The sequence below is a fragment of the Pteronotus mesoamericanus genome, unplaced genomic scaffold (genome assembly GCF_021234165.1).
Source record: "Pteronotus mesoamericanus isolate MK-2021 breed Mesoamerican mustached bat unplaced genomic scaffold, CSHL_Meso_final contig_116, whole genome shotgun sequence".
Lineage (NCBI taxonomy): Eukaryota > Metazoa > Chordata > Mammalia > Chiroptera > Mormoopidae > Pteronotus > Pteronotus mesoamericanus.
In genome coordinates, this window is record NW_026555027.1 from 15537233 (window position 1) to 15555398 (window position 18166).

Here is an 18166-nt window from a genome sequence, read left to right on the forward strand (position 1 = left end):
GACCATAAGTTATTGGATTTAGGCCTACCAAAATCCAGTGTGATCTCATACTAATTTTTAATTACCTCTACAAAGACCATATATCCAAATAAGATCATATTCTAGGTAGTTCTAGGTAGGCATGAGTTTTGGGGGACACTCTGCAACCCACTCTACCTTGCTACAGGTAATAGAAGCAATTTATCCTTTCTGGAATTGGAGCCATGAGCACTATGCATGTCTTTACGGAATACCTAACTTAACAACATGGGATCCTGTATAACATTGCCTCAGTACCAAGGCACCATTTGTTTGAAAAAATTGTAATATTAGCTCATGATCATGGTGTCCACTTGCACAAGTCCATGTCACATCATTAGGAGACAGCCAGATTAATAGGAAGCTGGAGTATCCTTTTGCTGTCAGAGTTCATTTGTAAGCTAAGAGGCGATAGCAATCAATGACCATAGTTTATGCACCTGATAGCAGAATAAATGGGTGAAACAGGATTGGCTTTTCTCACAGGGCTCTAGTATCCTAACAAGTGGACTTAATATTCCTGTCCTCAAGGTCAGGAGATTAGAGGTTCTGGCTCCCAGAGAGGAAAGGTACAGCTACAGCTAAAAATTGCGGAAAGAGAAAAGTATGTCAGCAACCTTTCTGCTAGGTGTTTCCAGGCTCTGTAGCAAAATAGAACCAGAGACAGAAATAAAGAACAAATTGACAGTGACCAAAGGGGAGAGGGGAAAGAGATAAGGGGGGAAAGAAGTGGAAGGGGCAAGTCAAGGAAAATGTATAATGGATCCATGGACAAGGACAAGGGAGGGGATGTGGGGGAGGACAGAATGTGAGAAGTAGGGAGAGGGTAAGGCAGGCAAGAGTAATGGGGGGAAATGGGGACAATTGTAATTAAACAACAATTAAAATTTAAAAAAAAACTATTAATAAACAACTTTTAATGAATTGGGTCAAGAGAAATACAAAGTCTGGTTTATACCACCTAGAAACAGTTAATATGAGAAATCTACAGTATCCTGTGGACAGGATTATGAGTATCAATTATGACCTCAGGATCAGTTGCAACATCAGGGATTGATTCAACAATCATCTTGTACTGAGCCTCTTGGTGAATGTGGAGCTTGTCACCTTCTTGTAGACTCACTGGAGAAACAGACTTACTGTGGGACCTGAGTTAGTTGAGTTTCACAAGGGGTGGACTATAGCAGAAACTTCCCCCGACAATGCCTCCATTTTGTGCACCTCCCATTTCAGCAAACGTCTCTGTCCAAGCTCTGACTCTTCTCAGGCTGACAAAATATCATTTCAGGTGTGTGCCACTGTTTTTTGTTTGTTTTTTTTTTCATTGTATATTACAGTGCTTCTTTATCAGGGCAGAAATCCACTCATCATCAGCATATGTGCAAACTGGCCATGTGAGATAGTTACTGTTTCATAAACATCAACCAGTGGGGCAGAAGACACGAATGAATGCTTCACACTTCATTTTAGTTTACAATTCAGTAAGGTGGGCTATACATCACTTAACAAGTCCCAATGGAAACAAATTTTGAATATACCGGCGTTGTCCTCTATAGCAGACATTTGTGTTGTCTTTTCTCCATTCCTGTCTTACTCCACCTGTATCTCACTTTTGCTTTCTGAAATCTGTGCCCAAATATCTACTTTCATCAGGAACATGATCAAAGTCTTAAGGGCATGACATTTGATCATTGACCACAATAAATAGTAGCAAGAGTTAAGACAACTTACACTTAAATATTCTTTTCCAAAAATAAGTCCACTATTTGACTGGGTTAACAATTTCTTTTAATAATCACTGCTATATAAAAGTAGCACTAAAACATAAAGTTGAAAGGCCAGATCCAATTTAATAATTCAATTGCTAGTGCCATCCTTTTGGGAAGTTCTATAAATATAAGTGATTGCATGTGAATTCATCAGGTTGAAATTTCAATTTTACTACCAGTTATTCATACATAAAGTGCTTCCAATGTAAATCACCATTATCATTAATTATCATTAGTATTAGTACTACAGGGGCCTGGAGATAGTTACCATCAATCTGCCCTGAATTGCAAGATATTACTTGTATTTGAAATGGAAGTTATAAAGTTATCTTTCAATTTGTGCCTTTTTTAGAAGCAGGAAAGGATTAGCAGATAAAAGGTGTTAGAGAGTACAGGAGTATGGTAAGTCTTGGTTTATTCAAATGTTCATCATTGGAGAAATATCTGTTCATTGACTTTGTTGTTGTTGAACTGTGAGAGTTCTTTATATATTCTGGATCAAATACATGATTTGCAAATATTTTCTCCCATTTTGTATGTGCTTCTTTCACCCAATTAATTGTATCCTTTGCTGAATGATTTTAAGTTTGATGTAATCTTATTTGTCTATTTATGCTTTTGTTGCCTGTGCACTCACTAAAATTTTTGTAAATTCATAAAATACTTAGGATTAAGAAGAATATAATTATATTGAAATGCATTAATAAAAATATTAAAACTACGAAAAACAATTATGTGTTCATATGATGCATAAAATGATGAGTTTTTGAGGCATAATAAAAAAGTTGTACGTTAATACAATAAATTATAGTATAAATATTGTATATAATATATAAATTATTTATATACTTCTATAATAATACAAGTATACATTTCTATAATGGTAGACGTAGAGTGATAGTGATGATTGTAGTGATGCAATATTTTTGTTCCCCATCAAAGTTAATGGACTGAGTCCCATTATGAACTGCAAAATAAAGAACTGCTTTTCTAGCACTTGGATACTTTATCTAATAACTGTTATTAAAAGAGCTCTATGCCCTAGTCAGTGTGGGTCAGTGGGTTGGAGCATCATCCCATAACCAAAATGTTGGAGGTTCATTTTCTGTCAGGGAACATACTTCGGTTGCATGTTTGATCCCCAACCTGGGCACCTACTAGAGGCAACCAATCATTGTTTCTCTCTCACATTGATGTTTCTCTTGCTCCCTTAAAAAATAAAAATAAAAATAAATAAAATAAAGTAAAATAGCTGTATATTTCCATACTTCATGTCCTCCACACTCTCAAGATCTTGCTACCCAAAATTGTTCAGAAAAAAATCCCATATGTAAGAATATTGGAACCAACAAGATGCGGAAGACAGGATACATAGAAGAAACAACTCTGTCAAAGTGCTTATTAAAAATCTTTTAAATGATAAAATTGTTATGTGCACTGTAATTAATTAAACCAAATTAACCTTTAAATAGACATTTTAAATTTTTAAAAAAGCTTTGTTCGTATTCTTTTTCTCATAGGTTTTCATAACAAGAAGCATGAAGATTTAAAACTATTCGTTAACACATTTGCACAGTAAGTGCACATAAATACTTAGCCCAGAAAAGCCCCATATTGGCAATTTAAAAAAAAAAGCTTTTATGCTTTTTATGGGGAAGAATATTAATAGAAGAGATATAATTCACTCATAAGTCTCATTCCTTGGAAACTGACTCAGAGAGCCAAAACAAATACAGAATAAAATCAAGGTTTGCATGGTTTATGAATCAAGGAAAATGGAACGAAGTAAACATAGAATTCCAGGACTAACTCCTTTTGAATAAAGCAGTAGGCAGTTGTCAGTTAGTCAGTTGCCTTAATGAATATGTTCTATGAATTAAATCAAGACTGTAAAAAGTGACTTTTATAATGAAAGAAATGCCTGACAGGAATATTTTGAAAATGTGTGTGAATGGGTCTCTAAAAATTTTTAAAAACAATAGAGCAACATTTTCAAAAGAACTTTGTAAAAGTATAATTTATGAGAATAATTGAATTGTGTAGACATGTTAAGTTTTTAATTGCGCTTGACCTACTTTGGCAACTAAGACTTTCTTGATACTCCGCCTAATTCATGAGATTTTTCCACATTATAGTTTTTTGTTTCTGAAATGAAACAGCTGAAATAAGTTAAACTTTATGTTTTTATTTGAAATTAAAAAATATTTATAATGCTATAATTTGTACCATTGATCTCTATTTTTATACACCAACATACCATATATATGTGTATATATGTATATACACACACATCCCATATATATACCATATACCATATATATATATATATATATATATATATATATACACACACACACACACACACACACACATTTTAAAAGCCAATTCATTGAATCCTTTCCTTTCTTTGGTAATGTGAAGTTAACACAACATCATAATAAAAATAAGATCTGTTAAAGAGGTATTTTTAATGTCTTTAAGATAAGAAACTTTAAATTTTCTACAGAGTCCAAGGTAATAGGTACATTTACTTGTGAATTCCATAGCAGAAACAAAAGCAAACAAAGCATACTTTAACCAGACATATTTAAATAATTTAGGACAATTTCTCTGATGTAACTTTTGTTGTATGACATTTATTTTTTTAAATCTAATTAGTAATATGCTTCCTTCCTATGACTGATAATTCCCCTGCGTGACAGTTATTCATTGCAGGTAGTGCATCATTATTTCAGGTGCAAAGATAGAGATTCTTCTTAGAACAATGAGTAAGAAAGGTAACTTTTATATGTTTATACATTACACATATCTTGTGGGTAAGAATTTATTCTTAAGTGTGTATGAGGGTGTATGAAATTTTCTTATAATCACTTTTACAAAGAAATTATTTTTTTCTAAACACAGGCAACTCTTCTTGATTTTATGTTTGCCTCTTCAATTCCTTGGCAGTTCATATAACATAAATCCATTCAATAAATGCGTGACAATATTATATTTGAATTATATTATTGAACAGCTTCACCAATTTTATCTCTAAGCATGAAAGAAGATATGAAACATATATATAAAAAAGTAGATGTGTTGTTTGATGAGATTGATTGAACAATACATATGTAGATAGATTGATCAATGGAAACACAGATGATAGAAATGTGACTGAGAGAGAAAGACAGTGAATGAGGAAGTAAGATGACAATATGGTATTTTAAAGCATAGCTTTCTAATATGAGAGAATGCTTTAGTTAGAGCCAGCTCTTTGTCACTTATTTTTTCTGTGGTTACTGGAAGGTCATTCAATATTTTCTTAGGCTAATTTTATTATATAAATTAAAAAAATAACTATTAAAAACAAAATAATAAATCAACCTAGTGAGGTACATAAATATCTTTAAAAATAGCTATTATAGGTCTGATCTAAAAAATTTCACCAAACTACTTGTAGAGACTCCAATATTAATTAAAACTCACAGTACTGAATACTGAAACTAGAAAACAAACATTTTCAGAAAAATGGGAAGTGGGGTGGTCATACGTTTTAAGGCATTTCTAATTTAGTTAGCATGCTTCCTTTTTGCATTAGTTCAAAGATCACACATATCATTGGAAACACAGCATATGGATGCATTTCATTTTGAAGAATAGAGCAGAAACATGTATTGATAGTTTTGATCAATAAAACTGGGCTGGAAAAGGAGGGAGCATTTGAAGAAAAGATATAATCTTAGAGGTGGTGCACATCAGGGATTAATTGTATTTTCACTTATAGTCTCAAGTTGATATATTAGAGAAGTAACCAGGGGTCAGAAAAAGAGAATATCTACTTGAGATGTTTTGGAAAATAAACTTCTTTCAAAGATAAATGTATGAACATACTGAAATATGGATTATCTGTCTGTGAGGGAATGGCTTAGGAAAAAAATGAAGAAATATAGGGTTAAAACTATTGTTCAGAAATAACATATGAAAGGTTCTACAGAGATTTTTATAATTTGTTGACAAAGATTTCTGCAAGAGTAACCTCCTTTAAATGGCAATAAATTCACAACTATCAACAATTGAATCTAAAAAACAAACTAAGCAAACAAGCAAACTAGAAACAGAATCATAGAAATGGAGATCATTTGGAGGGTTATCAGTTGGGAGATAGAAGAGGGACAATGGATGAAAAGGTACAAGGATTAAGTACAAATTGGTAAGTACAAAATAGGGGAATGTTAAGAACAGTATAGGAAATGGAGTAACCAAAGAACTTACACGCATGACCCATGGGCATGAACTAAGGGTAGGATTGCTAGAAGGAATGGGCATACTGGGTAAGGAGGGCAAAAGGGACTTTAGTATATTTAAAAGCATAAGCAATAAAATATACTAAAAGAAGAGTAGCCTCCAATTATATGCATGTGGAGGGACTTCATCGAAAGCAACATTTCTACTTTCTTGCTGTGCCTCTTAGTCATGGAGGTGAATCACATCTATTGGTTTACATTCTTAGCTTCAAACCACCTTTTCATAGAATTTAGAGAATATGTAAACCAAACTGAAATAAGTAATAATACCATGAAAATATAACAATCTACTATAAGATAATATAATATTGACAGATAAGATTACTTAGAAAATAAGCATTCATTGTTCATTAATTAAAACAACAATTTTTGTGAAATGGAAAATAAAAACTACAAATGTACATGAAGAAGTAGCTGCATAGTTTTTAAATAACAAAGAAATACAAACAATACAACACAAAAACCAAAACAGTTGCTATACCTAGGCACCACTGACGAATTTGAATCAAGGCAAAGCATAGAAAAATAATGACCAGAGTAATAAAGTCCAGCTTAACTTAGGGTTTCTTTGTTGCAGGATTAAACTTCAGAAACACAGGGCACTATTTCTAAATGTTAATGTAATAGGTTTTGCTCCAATGTTTATTGTTGAAGTAAAATTGTCTTTCACATTACCTCAGATAATCTCAGATATCCAACATTTCAGAAAACCAAAGAAATAGTTAGAGGGTGACTGAGGTTGGGTACCCTCCAAGGAAAGCCCAAGATAGAAATTCTTGTAAAGTAACACTTAAAGTAGTGTCCTCAGAAAGAGAATAGAGAAGCTGGACAGCGCAGGCCAGACAACTGAACAAGGATGAGATCCAGTTTGAGGCAAGCAGCCTGGCTTGTGCGGCAATCGGGCGCGTGAATTGCATCACAGATTGGTCACACTCTGAGGGCACATCACTGGCCTTTTAAAGCCCTGTGTCAGTCAGCGAGACATTGGATGGCTGACTGTCCTGAGAGGAGTGGCAGCCTATCCTCCTGGGTGAGACCCCTCTCCTAACCTGAGGACCATACTCTGATGGAGACACCTGGCAGTGATCAGCAGTCAATAATCAAAGCAGCCAGACAGCGGTGCAACAGCTCACAGAGGGAGCGCTGCATATGTCCAAGGAATCCCTGGGAATCCCTGCATTCCTCCCTGACAATACTCAGGTTAACTTGCTTATCAGTAACACTATTGTTGACAATTTCTGTGAAAAGTCATGAAAGGAACAAGAGTGTAAGTAACTACCATCCTTGAAACTTCCACTGGCCCTGAGCCTATGACTGATGCAGATCATGGCCCTTCCTCTCCTAGGGCCTGGATTCCCTTTCCATGCATCTAACACCTTTTTGGTTGAGATCACAGCGGAGCCGCTAGATGGTAGCTTTGCTTCTGGACTAAACTGACTTGGTCCCTGCAGGTACTGAGCTCCAGGTAACCACAATTACCTAAGGCCTTGTTTTAGGTAAAATCTTTACCGTTAGACAGATCATAGACCATGGTGCCACTGGATACGTGGACATGTTGCCCTGCTGGACGGCTAGCAGTAAATGTTGAAAGAAATTGAAACATAAAGTTAATTTGAAACAAGTTCTTAAAAATTGACATAGAAACATATTATAGACTTAAATATCTGCCTAAAGGAAAAATATATAATGTAAAAATAATAATTTTCAAACTGTAATCTGGGTTAAAAACTCCTTATTATATTTATATAATGCAATCTTGAAAAGAGTCTGAGAAGGGGAAAGGAAATAAATCTCTTGAACTTCTTGCCTTTAATTGTGAAAATTGAAAGACACCAAAATATGTCAGGGATGTATCTAGGCATTTCAGTAAACAGTATCTAAAGGATGTTTGATTATTGAATGAATATAAATAGTGAGTGATTTTTAACTAAGACAAAAGAATTATAAAACACCATAAAATATATATAAAAATTCATTTCTGAATAGAGAAATAAAAAATAAATTTAAGTCAACAGATAATGATGCATGAAATAAAATATTCCAAATTGTCAAAAGTCCAACCCTCAATTATGTAAAGCTTAAAAACAAGGTATTTTAAATACGTAAGTGCATGTTTGTTCACATAAAGTGAATCAACAAAGTGAAAAAATAAGTTAAAGGTGTCTGGAAAGTTACTTCACTCAGAAGCAAAAATAAAGAGGGCATTAATGACATCAAAAGAAATGGAATGCAAAGCATGAGGCATGAGCTACTGCAAAAAGCATACATTTATAGCAATAAACAGTACAAAAGTGAATAAAATTATCAACACCTAAACATTAGTAAGTATATGCAATATGTAAGAACAAAGTGTATATGAAACACCAAGAAAAATGAAAGGAAGATAAAATTACCTTTTTTGCTCCCATGGATTAAGGATTCAAAGTATTTCATCTTTTCTTATGGCTGAGTGGTATTCCATTGTATGTCTGTACCACGCTTATAACAACATGGGTGGGTCTTGATAATATCATGCTAAGAAAATGTCAGAAAAATTTAAGAACCATATGATTTTACCCATATGTCAAATGTAAAAATGAGAACAACAAATGAACAAACAAGAAAAATAAACAAAAACTCACAGATGCAGAAAACAGTATGGTGGTTACCAGAAGGAAGGGGGTGGGGAGGCAGTAAAGGGCAAAGGGGATCAAATATGTGGTGACGTAAGAAGATTTGACCTTGAGTGGTGGGTACATAATGCAATATCCAGGTGATGGATCGTAAAATTGTACACATGAATCTCTATAGTTTTATTAATTAATGTTACCCCAGTAAATTTAATTAAATATAAAAAAGAATTCAAAGTAAAATTAATGTATATAAAATATTAACAAAAGTATTGTCTTGACTTTGAAGTATTTCCATATTTTAAAAAACCTTAACTGAGCATCACCACACAGTTAATAGCAGCATATCAGTTTGTCTAAAAGCTATATTACATCAATGATGTCTTATCATTAATGTCTTAGAATTGATAAATAACATATTTAGTAAACATTCAGAGTCCTTGGAAAATTGATTTGGCTGCTAAAACAGGACATAATATGTGTGGCTGAAATAACATGGAAGTTTATTCTTTCCTCATAAAATACCTAGGGTTGATAGGATGCTGCCATCATATTGGCAGACTTGATTCTATTTGGCTGTTAATACTTCCCTTAAAATGCAGTTGTTGTTGTTTTTTAATTAGATTTTCTTTTTTGTCTGTTCACAACTCACCGGACATTAAATACAGTAGGAAGTGAGTGGCTGTTTGAGGGGGCGGGGGGCGGGGCTGTATTTATAGATTAGAAAATCCCTAAGAGTAAATTTTATAACAAAACATTGACATTTTTTAAAATGCTGACTTGAGGAGCATAAAGAAAACTTTCATATTAAAATTAAGCAGTTTCAAAAGTGTGTGTGTATATATATATATATCATTTGTATGTCTTTTTTGGAGCATGTGAGTCTTTAACCCATCTTTAAAATCAGGTTATCATTTTTTTAGATATTGGTTTATAGGATGTCCTCATATAATCTCAGGATTCACCCCTCATCAGACACATGCTTGCAAATATTTTTTCCTTTTAACTCTGTTGATTGTTTTCTTTGTTGTGCAGAAGTTTTATAGTTTGATGTAGTTCCCTTATCTATTTTTGCTTTTGTTGTCTGTGTTTTTGGTGTCAGGTCCTTAGAATTTTTACATCACTGATTAGGGAAATGAAAATCAAAACTGCAGTGAAATATCACCTCACACCTGCCAAGAAGGTTTTATCAAAAAACAGAAGGCAGCAAGTTTTGGTAAAGATGTGGAGAAATCAGAACCCTTGTACACTGTTGGAGGGAACGCAGGAGAAGCTTCTATAAAAAAAATATGAATTTTCCATTTAAAAATTAAAAATAAGGCTACCATATGAAAATCCCTCTACTGAATATTTATCCTACAGAATTGAAATGAGGCCATCGAAGAGGTATTAGTGCTCCCACGTTCATAGTAGCGCTACTCACAATAGGGTCGATGTGGAAAACACCTGAATGTTCACTGACACATGAATAGCTAAAGAAAATGCAGTATGTTCAGCCTTTAAAAAGGAGCAAAAACTGTTATATGCAACATGGATAAACCTAAAGGAAAGTATGCTATGATCCCACTTTTATGATATACCTAAAATAGACCTTTTTTTTTTTTTTTAACAGTCAAAGAGTAGAATAGTGGTTGCCAAGGACCGGAGGGAGAGGGAAGAAGATAATTACTAACAGGAATAAAGTTTCAGTTAAGCCAGATGTATAAGCTCTAGAGATCACTGTGAAACATTGTACCTGCAGTCAACAATATTGTCTTAGTCATTTATAAATTTGATTGGAGGATAGATCTCATGACAATTATTCTTACCAAAATTAAATAACATTTCAAAAAGGCTTCTACTCAGCAAGATAGAAATGTAATGCTCTGAATTCTTGTAATCACTCTTAAGCTCCCATTTTCTAATGATGTGAAAAAATAGCATTGCCCTAAATAGTAACACAATTATTTCTGCTTAAAATAACCTCTCTTAAATAACTATTGTTTCACATCCCTTGTCTTATAATTGGGGAGCCTAATGTGAATATGAAATGAGAATTTTGTCAACATTTAGAGAGGCAAAGAAGTCCGTATTTGTTTTGAAATGTCCATTGGGCTCTGTAGCAGTGGACCGTAATCAAATACATCATATTTCTGCCATATAATGTATATCAATTTATATGCAGTGAAATCAATAATGACTTGAAGTAATGTATTGTCACCAAATGGTTTGGAGAGCTGTTTGCATATTGGACCTGTTGCCACAAAGCTGTGAACGTCAGTCAAGTCTGTCAGAGTGTTTTCATCATTTCCTTGACTTTTGTTCTCTGTTCACTTAAATTAAGTATCTAGGGACTTGTTCTCATTTCAGTCTTTCTGGGATGATTGGGTTACTACATGGTTTTATCTCCACTTAGGTCTTGTTGCACAGGATTTTGAAACTAACTGTGTAAGAACTCAATGATACGTCAAGGAAAATAAATTGGAAAATGCTTGGAACCCCAGATACTTGCTATTAATTTGTTTATGGTTAGAAATCACCCTCACTGTTCTGCATATAAACACAAATGTTTTTCTAATAGCTCAACTGATATTTTTAGGTTGACTCTTAACATATATTTAAAAATTCCAAAAATAAAAATAAAATGAACATGTATATAATACCTGCTATGTGTCAGGGCATGTTATATGTGCTCTGTAAATTTAATGGGTATGAATATTTCACTAATATCATTTGTTTTTATGCAAAGAAGTCTGTTCACAGAATTTAAATAAATCCCAAGGATCATATAATTATTAAACATGTTTTGATATCTTCTTCCTCTGTTTTATGTTTTAAATTTCTTATACAATAATGTTTATCACTTATTTTTACTTTTTCTGTCACAGGACTTTATATACTCAGACTTAATTAGACCCAAACCCTAAGTAACTTCAAACCCCATGCTTCTCCCTATTTCATATACTTTTCTCTTTGTTGTAAAAAAGAAAGTCCTTATTACTATATACTATGGTTTTAAAATGTCCCACACTTTCTTGGCTTCTTTGCTTCAAATGTTTAAATTATGTGTTCTTTAACAAATATCTAGAAAATGTCAGTCATGATAATTCACTGAGTTTTAAGCTATGCAATCCTCATCAATAATAATTCTTAAGGTAACAATTATATTTTTGAAATATATCATTCACATAAACCTGTGTGAAGTCTTTTTGAAAATGAGCAGGGGAATAAATAATAATAATAATAAATCCCACTTCACCCAGCAGTGTATTTTTGAATTCAACAGAAGTGGGAAGAGCAGAAAAAATTACATGATTCCTCAGCTAATATCTATTTTTCTAAGTATGAACAATGGTGGCTTAAAATGTTCTCTTTTAAAAGCAAAGCAGCTGCAACTTTATTGCTCTCCTTGAATTGAATGTGCAGCTTGTAATGTGATATGATGTTCTATGTTATATTTTAAAAAGTATTTCTTATTTTCAAGCAGCTAAGATTCAGGCATTAAAACAAAGATGATTTTTTTTTAGTTTTCATGTCAAACAATCTGCTATTATTTCTATAAAATATACTTCTGAAGGAAAAATCAGAGAAAAAACTACATCTGTTAAACTTGAGACAGGAGCAAAACAGGACAAGGAAAGCCTCTCAGACCCACTCCTGTCCTACCCCATGGAACTACTCAAGTAGGTCACAGACAGAAGATTTTGTATCGCAGGCAGAAAAGTTTATAGGCAGAAAATTTCTCAGGCAGATATCAACCAGAACCTTAAAAACCAGAACAGAATACATTAGCAGGGTTTTTGTTTTAGTAGGTCTTTTGAACAGAAAGTAGGGGAAATGAGTCCTATAAAGTCAAGTTCCTCAGCACCACCAGTTCCCTTTTGTCTCCGCGGGTACTTGAAAAAATTATTCTAAGATTGGATCTGTAACAGTTCCCCCTACCCTTACATCCCACCCTGGATCCTCCTATTCTGAGGGCTCTCAGGATAAGTAACTGTGATTTCAACTTTCTCAAGTTTGTTCTTTTTTTCCTAAAGAGGGCATTTTTTGTTTGTTTTTATTGTTCAAATACATTTGTCTTCATTTTCCTGCCACCACTTTTCCCTGCCCCACCCACCCCTATCTCCCACCCTCAATCCTTCCCCACTTTGCCTTTGTCCATGGGTCCTTTATACATGGTCCTTGACCTGATCCTTCCCCTTCTTTTCCCCCTCTCCTCCCCTCTCATTACTGTTGGCTTGTTTTTGCTTTCAATCTTGCTGGTTGAATTTTTCTTGCTTGTTCGTTTTGTTGATCAAGTTTTAAAACACAGGGATAAGGCCTTCATATCTGTTGCAGAACTGTCAAGTTATGCATGTCTGCCCTCTAGTTAGAAAAGCATTCAGTTAATTTTTATAAACTTTCTGGAAAACAACTGACTACTCTTCTTCTGTATAGGAAATTTTAATAAGTTCCTGCTGAGAGCCCCATTTTCTTGTTTTTGTTAGAATCCCTATAGGGTTAGGCCAATTATAAGTTAGTTCTACTCAATAACAAAGCTGCATTGTCTCATTTTTCTTGTGGCAAGATAGTTTTCAGTGAACTTCAAAACAATATTCCTGAATAGCACTAAAATGTATCCTATTCTTACAATGTTTTACACATAAATACACTGTATAATACAGAAAAGATGAAACTTTTGGTATTTGTATGAAAAAATAAAATGAAATAATTAGGAACATACTTGTTGTTTGATCTAGTCTCATATTTCATAACAAAGCATAGAAAGTGGCTTTTTTTTTCCTTAGATCGTCACATTTAGATATAATGAAACCCAGGGAAGTTCAGTTAAGCACAATTAAATGACATCCACATAGTTAAGCATATTGTCTCAAGACTTAAAATCTGGATTAAAATACTAATTCTAGTACCTCCTAGGAAAGTGATCTTACCAATTAAAAATAAAGAGAGTGATTCAGCTAAAAAAAATCAACCATCTATCATTGTAGACATTCTACTCTGCAAGAAGACACTGACATTAGACCTGTGGTTTAGGGGTGTTGGGTAACTGAAATCCAGCTGATGCTCTCTGTATCTACCCATGACTCAACAGGCCACCTTTATTCACAAGGTCACTTTTTCTAATTTGTCATCAAACAAGTGAGGAATGGGCTAGTAACAGCATGTGACAATACAAGGAAGGGACCCTCCTAAAACAGAATTTATTCATAAAAATGGTGTATTTATTCTTACATGTGTAAACTTCAGTCATCTTCAAAGTAGTTTCCATTTGATGCAATATACCTATTGAGATATTTTTTCCTACTACTCAGAACAGTTTTTGAACCCATAGATGTTGATGCCTTTTAGTGCTTCTGCCATTTTTTGTTTCACCTCTTCCACATTGGCAAAAATGTTTCTCTTTGAGGCCTTTTTCATCTGGGGAACCCAAACAAAATATTTAGGGCAAGAAAAGGTGAAGAGAGAGCATGGTGCATGGGGGCCATGACATTTTTGGTCAAAAACTGCTGAACCCTCAGTACAGTATAGGCAAGTGTGCTTGCAAATCACCCTGAAAGGGTCTTTGTAAATTTCACTGAAACTGAGCACAGCCTCTCACAACAATGCCAGTGGTGCATGGGTTCAGAAGGGTTCCTAGCACACTCACCTTGCCAGGGAAGGCTGTACTACAAGGTGCCCATTATCCAGAAGTTAATTCTGGGATTTTTAGGTCCCTTCCCATCACATATGTTTTATAGCTGGTTATCTTATGCTGCTCTACCTTAAGAAAACTCTAATAAGTTTGTGTTTACTGTTCAGTATATTCTATTTTATTTCTCTCATTCTCATTAATGGACACTGAGAAGTATGGACATAAAAATATCTGGCTTTGAAAGGTAATCATGTTGAAAGAATTGAAATAAATAGCTTTTTAAAAGCTCACCAAACCCTTAATTTTTTTGTGAAATTAGGTAAAGGCGCATATTCAAAGTAGATATAGTTGTGAAGATAAAATTTATGCTTAAATAATCAGGCATTAGTTACATGAAGGTATAAACCCAATTTTCATTTCACAACATTTATTCTTGAATAAATATAAAAATTATAAATTCAGCAATGATAGCTGTAGCAAATACATAATCCATTGAGATCTTACCTCATTTTACTAAATTAATTTTACTTACATTTCTTTTATTCTTTATTTCCTTGGGATTAATGTCATGTATTAAATGCTTATTTATTTATGAATTTTACCTTTTGAATAAGCACATGAATATGAGTAAATTTTTTTGATGGGGTATAGTTAATCTTATAGCCATTGAGAGCAACTATATCTGCTGAGTGATTTTTAAAATAATGTTATATTTTGTTTTAAATGAGAACTCTTGATTAAAATTTTACAGCAAATAAAAAGAGTCAAAAATTATTTTAATAATTTCTTATTCTAAGTAAAGAAAGCTAATATATATATATATATATTTTTTTTTTTTTTTTCCTGAACCACATGGCACAGACGTTCTAGCCATTTTACTGCCCTGATAAGAAAATTGAAAATTGGTTTGGCTCAGTTAAAATGAAGAAAAAGTTAAAATCCACTGTATGTGTCTGTGCTCCATGTGGCTAGATATTCGGACCAGAAAACATTTATTTGCACCACCTTATTTGCTGTATGCTGGCCTCTAATTTATTTTGTTATAAATATGGTCCACATATAAAACTATCAGAACAATAGATGTGAATTGGATATTCTCCTGAAAATATTTCTGATCAAATGAGAAGTCATTCCTTAATGGCTTTTAATCTGGAAGGAACTTCCAAAGATAAGTTACTCTTACCTTATTATTTCATCAAACACAGACACAGAACTAAGACTCAAACAAACAGAGAAAATTTTAAAGTTAAATGTCAAAGACTTCCTATGTGCTTTACTTAACAGAAGAGGCTCCAAATGATAACAATTTAACTAATGACAAAGTTACTACAATTTTCTCAGAGAAAAAATTTAGTAAAATTTGAGCTGAAACTCTGTATTTGTTAGTGAGAAAATATTTTTACTAACATTTCCAAATTATAATAATCAAGTCTTTTATTTTGCTTCAATATTTAATAAAGGTGACCAAGATATAAATTAGTATAAAATTGAATTTCACTTTTAATTCTTTAAAAGAGAAGCTGATTCTTTGTCTCGTGATTGCTTATGTGCGTATTATTTTGTCAATGTGACTTTACTTTAATCTCAGAACTGTGGTGTCCTTTAAAATACTCATAATGGGCTCTACTCATTTTTACAAAGACATTATAAATTGGCAGAGAATAAATTGTTCAAATTTTTGTGAGAGGCCTCTAACACTGAGAAATATTTCAATAAAAATGTTGCTTAAAACAGCATATTCTGAATCTATCCAAGGAAATTTCCTGCCAAAACATTTCTTTATATCAAGCAAAATAAATAAATAAATAAAAATAGTCTGTCGGACCCATTAGGAATCTTTTCTAATTTTTTTAAAACTGTATTTTTTTTGCTGGGTCATAAATAATGTATTTGAAAAAAATATAAACTCAAATGGGTAAATGTACAGTGGTTGTTCAAAATTTAAAATACTTCTCAATTAAATAGTGTTAATTATTAAAGATGGTTTAGAATTGTAATACCTTCTAGCTCTAAAATTAGTTTTTATTAAAGGAAGAACAGTCCCTCCCTAATTTAAGAATTATTTTTTCATTTTAAGCTTTTGTTTTTATTAAGAGTTCCTTGATGCAAGTATAGAAAACTGTTCAGAATAATTTAATAATATTGGAATTATTAGAAGGCTTGAAAACAGTTCTTTGAATGTATAGAAAGACTAAGAAGAAAAGTTGAGAAATGAAGAAGAGTCCAAATGAATATAGAAAGGACAGAAAAATCCCTGCTATATTCTTTTCTTCATCTCTTTAAAAATTTAAATATAGTTTTTATACAATATGATGTTATTTATATTAGTTCCAGGTGTACAATATAGTACTATAGTGATTTGACATTTTATACCTTTCAATGTGATGACTCCAGTAATTCCAGTTATCATCTGGCACAATAGTGACTTTTTGCAATACTGACTTTATTCCGTCAGCTTTTTCGCCTATTCCCATATTTTCCCCCCTCTGACAACCATCCCTTTGGTCTCTGTTTCTGTTTTCATTTGTTCATTTATTTTATTTTTTTAAATTCCACATATAAATAAAACCATACAGTATTTGTCTTTTTCATATGTTCTTTTTTTTTAAGATAAAAAAGTGTATTCAAAGATTTATTATTTATTTATTTATTTTCTTTTATTCTTCTTCAGTTACAGTTGTCCCCATTTTCCCCCTAGTAATTTCCCCTGTCCTACCCACACACCACCTCGCACATTCAGTCTTCCCCGCTGGCCGTTGACTTTGTCCAGGGGTCCTTTTATACATGTTCCTTGACTTGACCCTCCTCCTTCTTTCCCCCAATATCCCCTCCACCTCCCTTCTGGTTACTGTCTGTTTGTTCTTTATTTCAATGTCTCTGGCTCTGTTTAACTCACTTGCTTGTTTTGTTGATTAGGTTCCACTTATAGGTGAGGTCATATAGTATTTGCCTTTCACTACCTGGCTTATTTCGCTTAGCATAATACTCTCCAGCTCCATCTATGCTGTTACAAAGGACAAGGGTTCCCTCTTTCTTTCTGCCATGGAGTGTTCCATTGTGCAAACATATCACAGTCTCCTTATCCACCCACTTACTGATGGATACTCAGGTTGCTTCCAGAACTTGGCTATTGTAAATAATACCGCTATGAACATTGGTATACATGGGTTCCCCATGTGTTCTTAATCACACCTATAGATTCAAAGACCCATGCAGAAATGTCCAATTGGCTGAGACTGTGTCTTCTATTCAGTCCCCAGTAATTGCATAGGGCTGATTTGCCCATTTTTTTTTTCTGTTAATGAGAATTTCTCAAAAAATATACAAAGTTTAAATACTGAGTAAACTTTAGTCCAACCTCTTGCATACTTACCATCAAAGGAAAGATTGGTTGATGTACATAATCTTCCCTTGCAAATCTGTTAAAAATGACATCTGTTAAACCCAAACACATTTACTCCCAAAGCAGTCTCATTAGTCATTGTAGCAAAATCCAAGTTTACAACTTCCCCATTGTAATCATCCCTTCCATGATTTGCAATTACTAACCAATTACTAGCACACTGTGATTTTGTGACATAGCTTAGCTTGTTCTAACTATAAAGTTAATGACCACTAAACAATACCAGATAAACGGTTGGGTGAAAAGGAGATAAAAAAGAAACCTAGTCAGCAGTTTGGATTTCATTTAAAGAGTTTATGATACCATTAATCGTTTGTTAAATATATTTATTGATTACAAAAATTTTATTGTAGTCAATAAACTTCCTTTTGACAACTGCTTTTGACCAAGTAAAGATATTGTTTACAACTCTGGACTGAGTATACAATAGTCCCCCTTTATCTGCAATTTTGCTTTCCATGGTTTCAGTT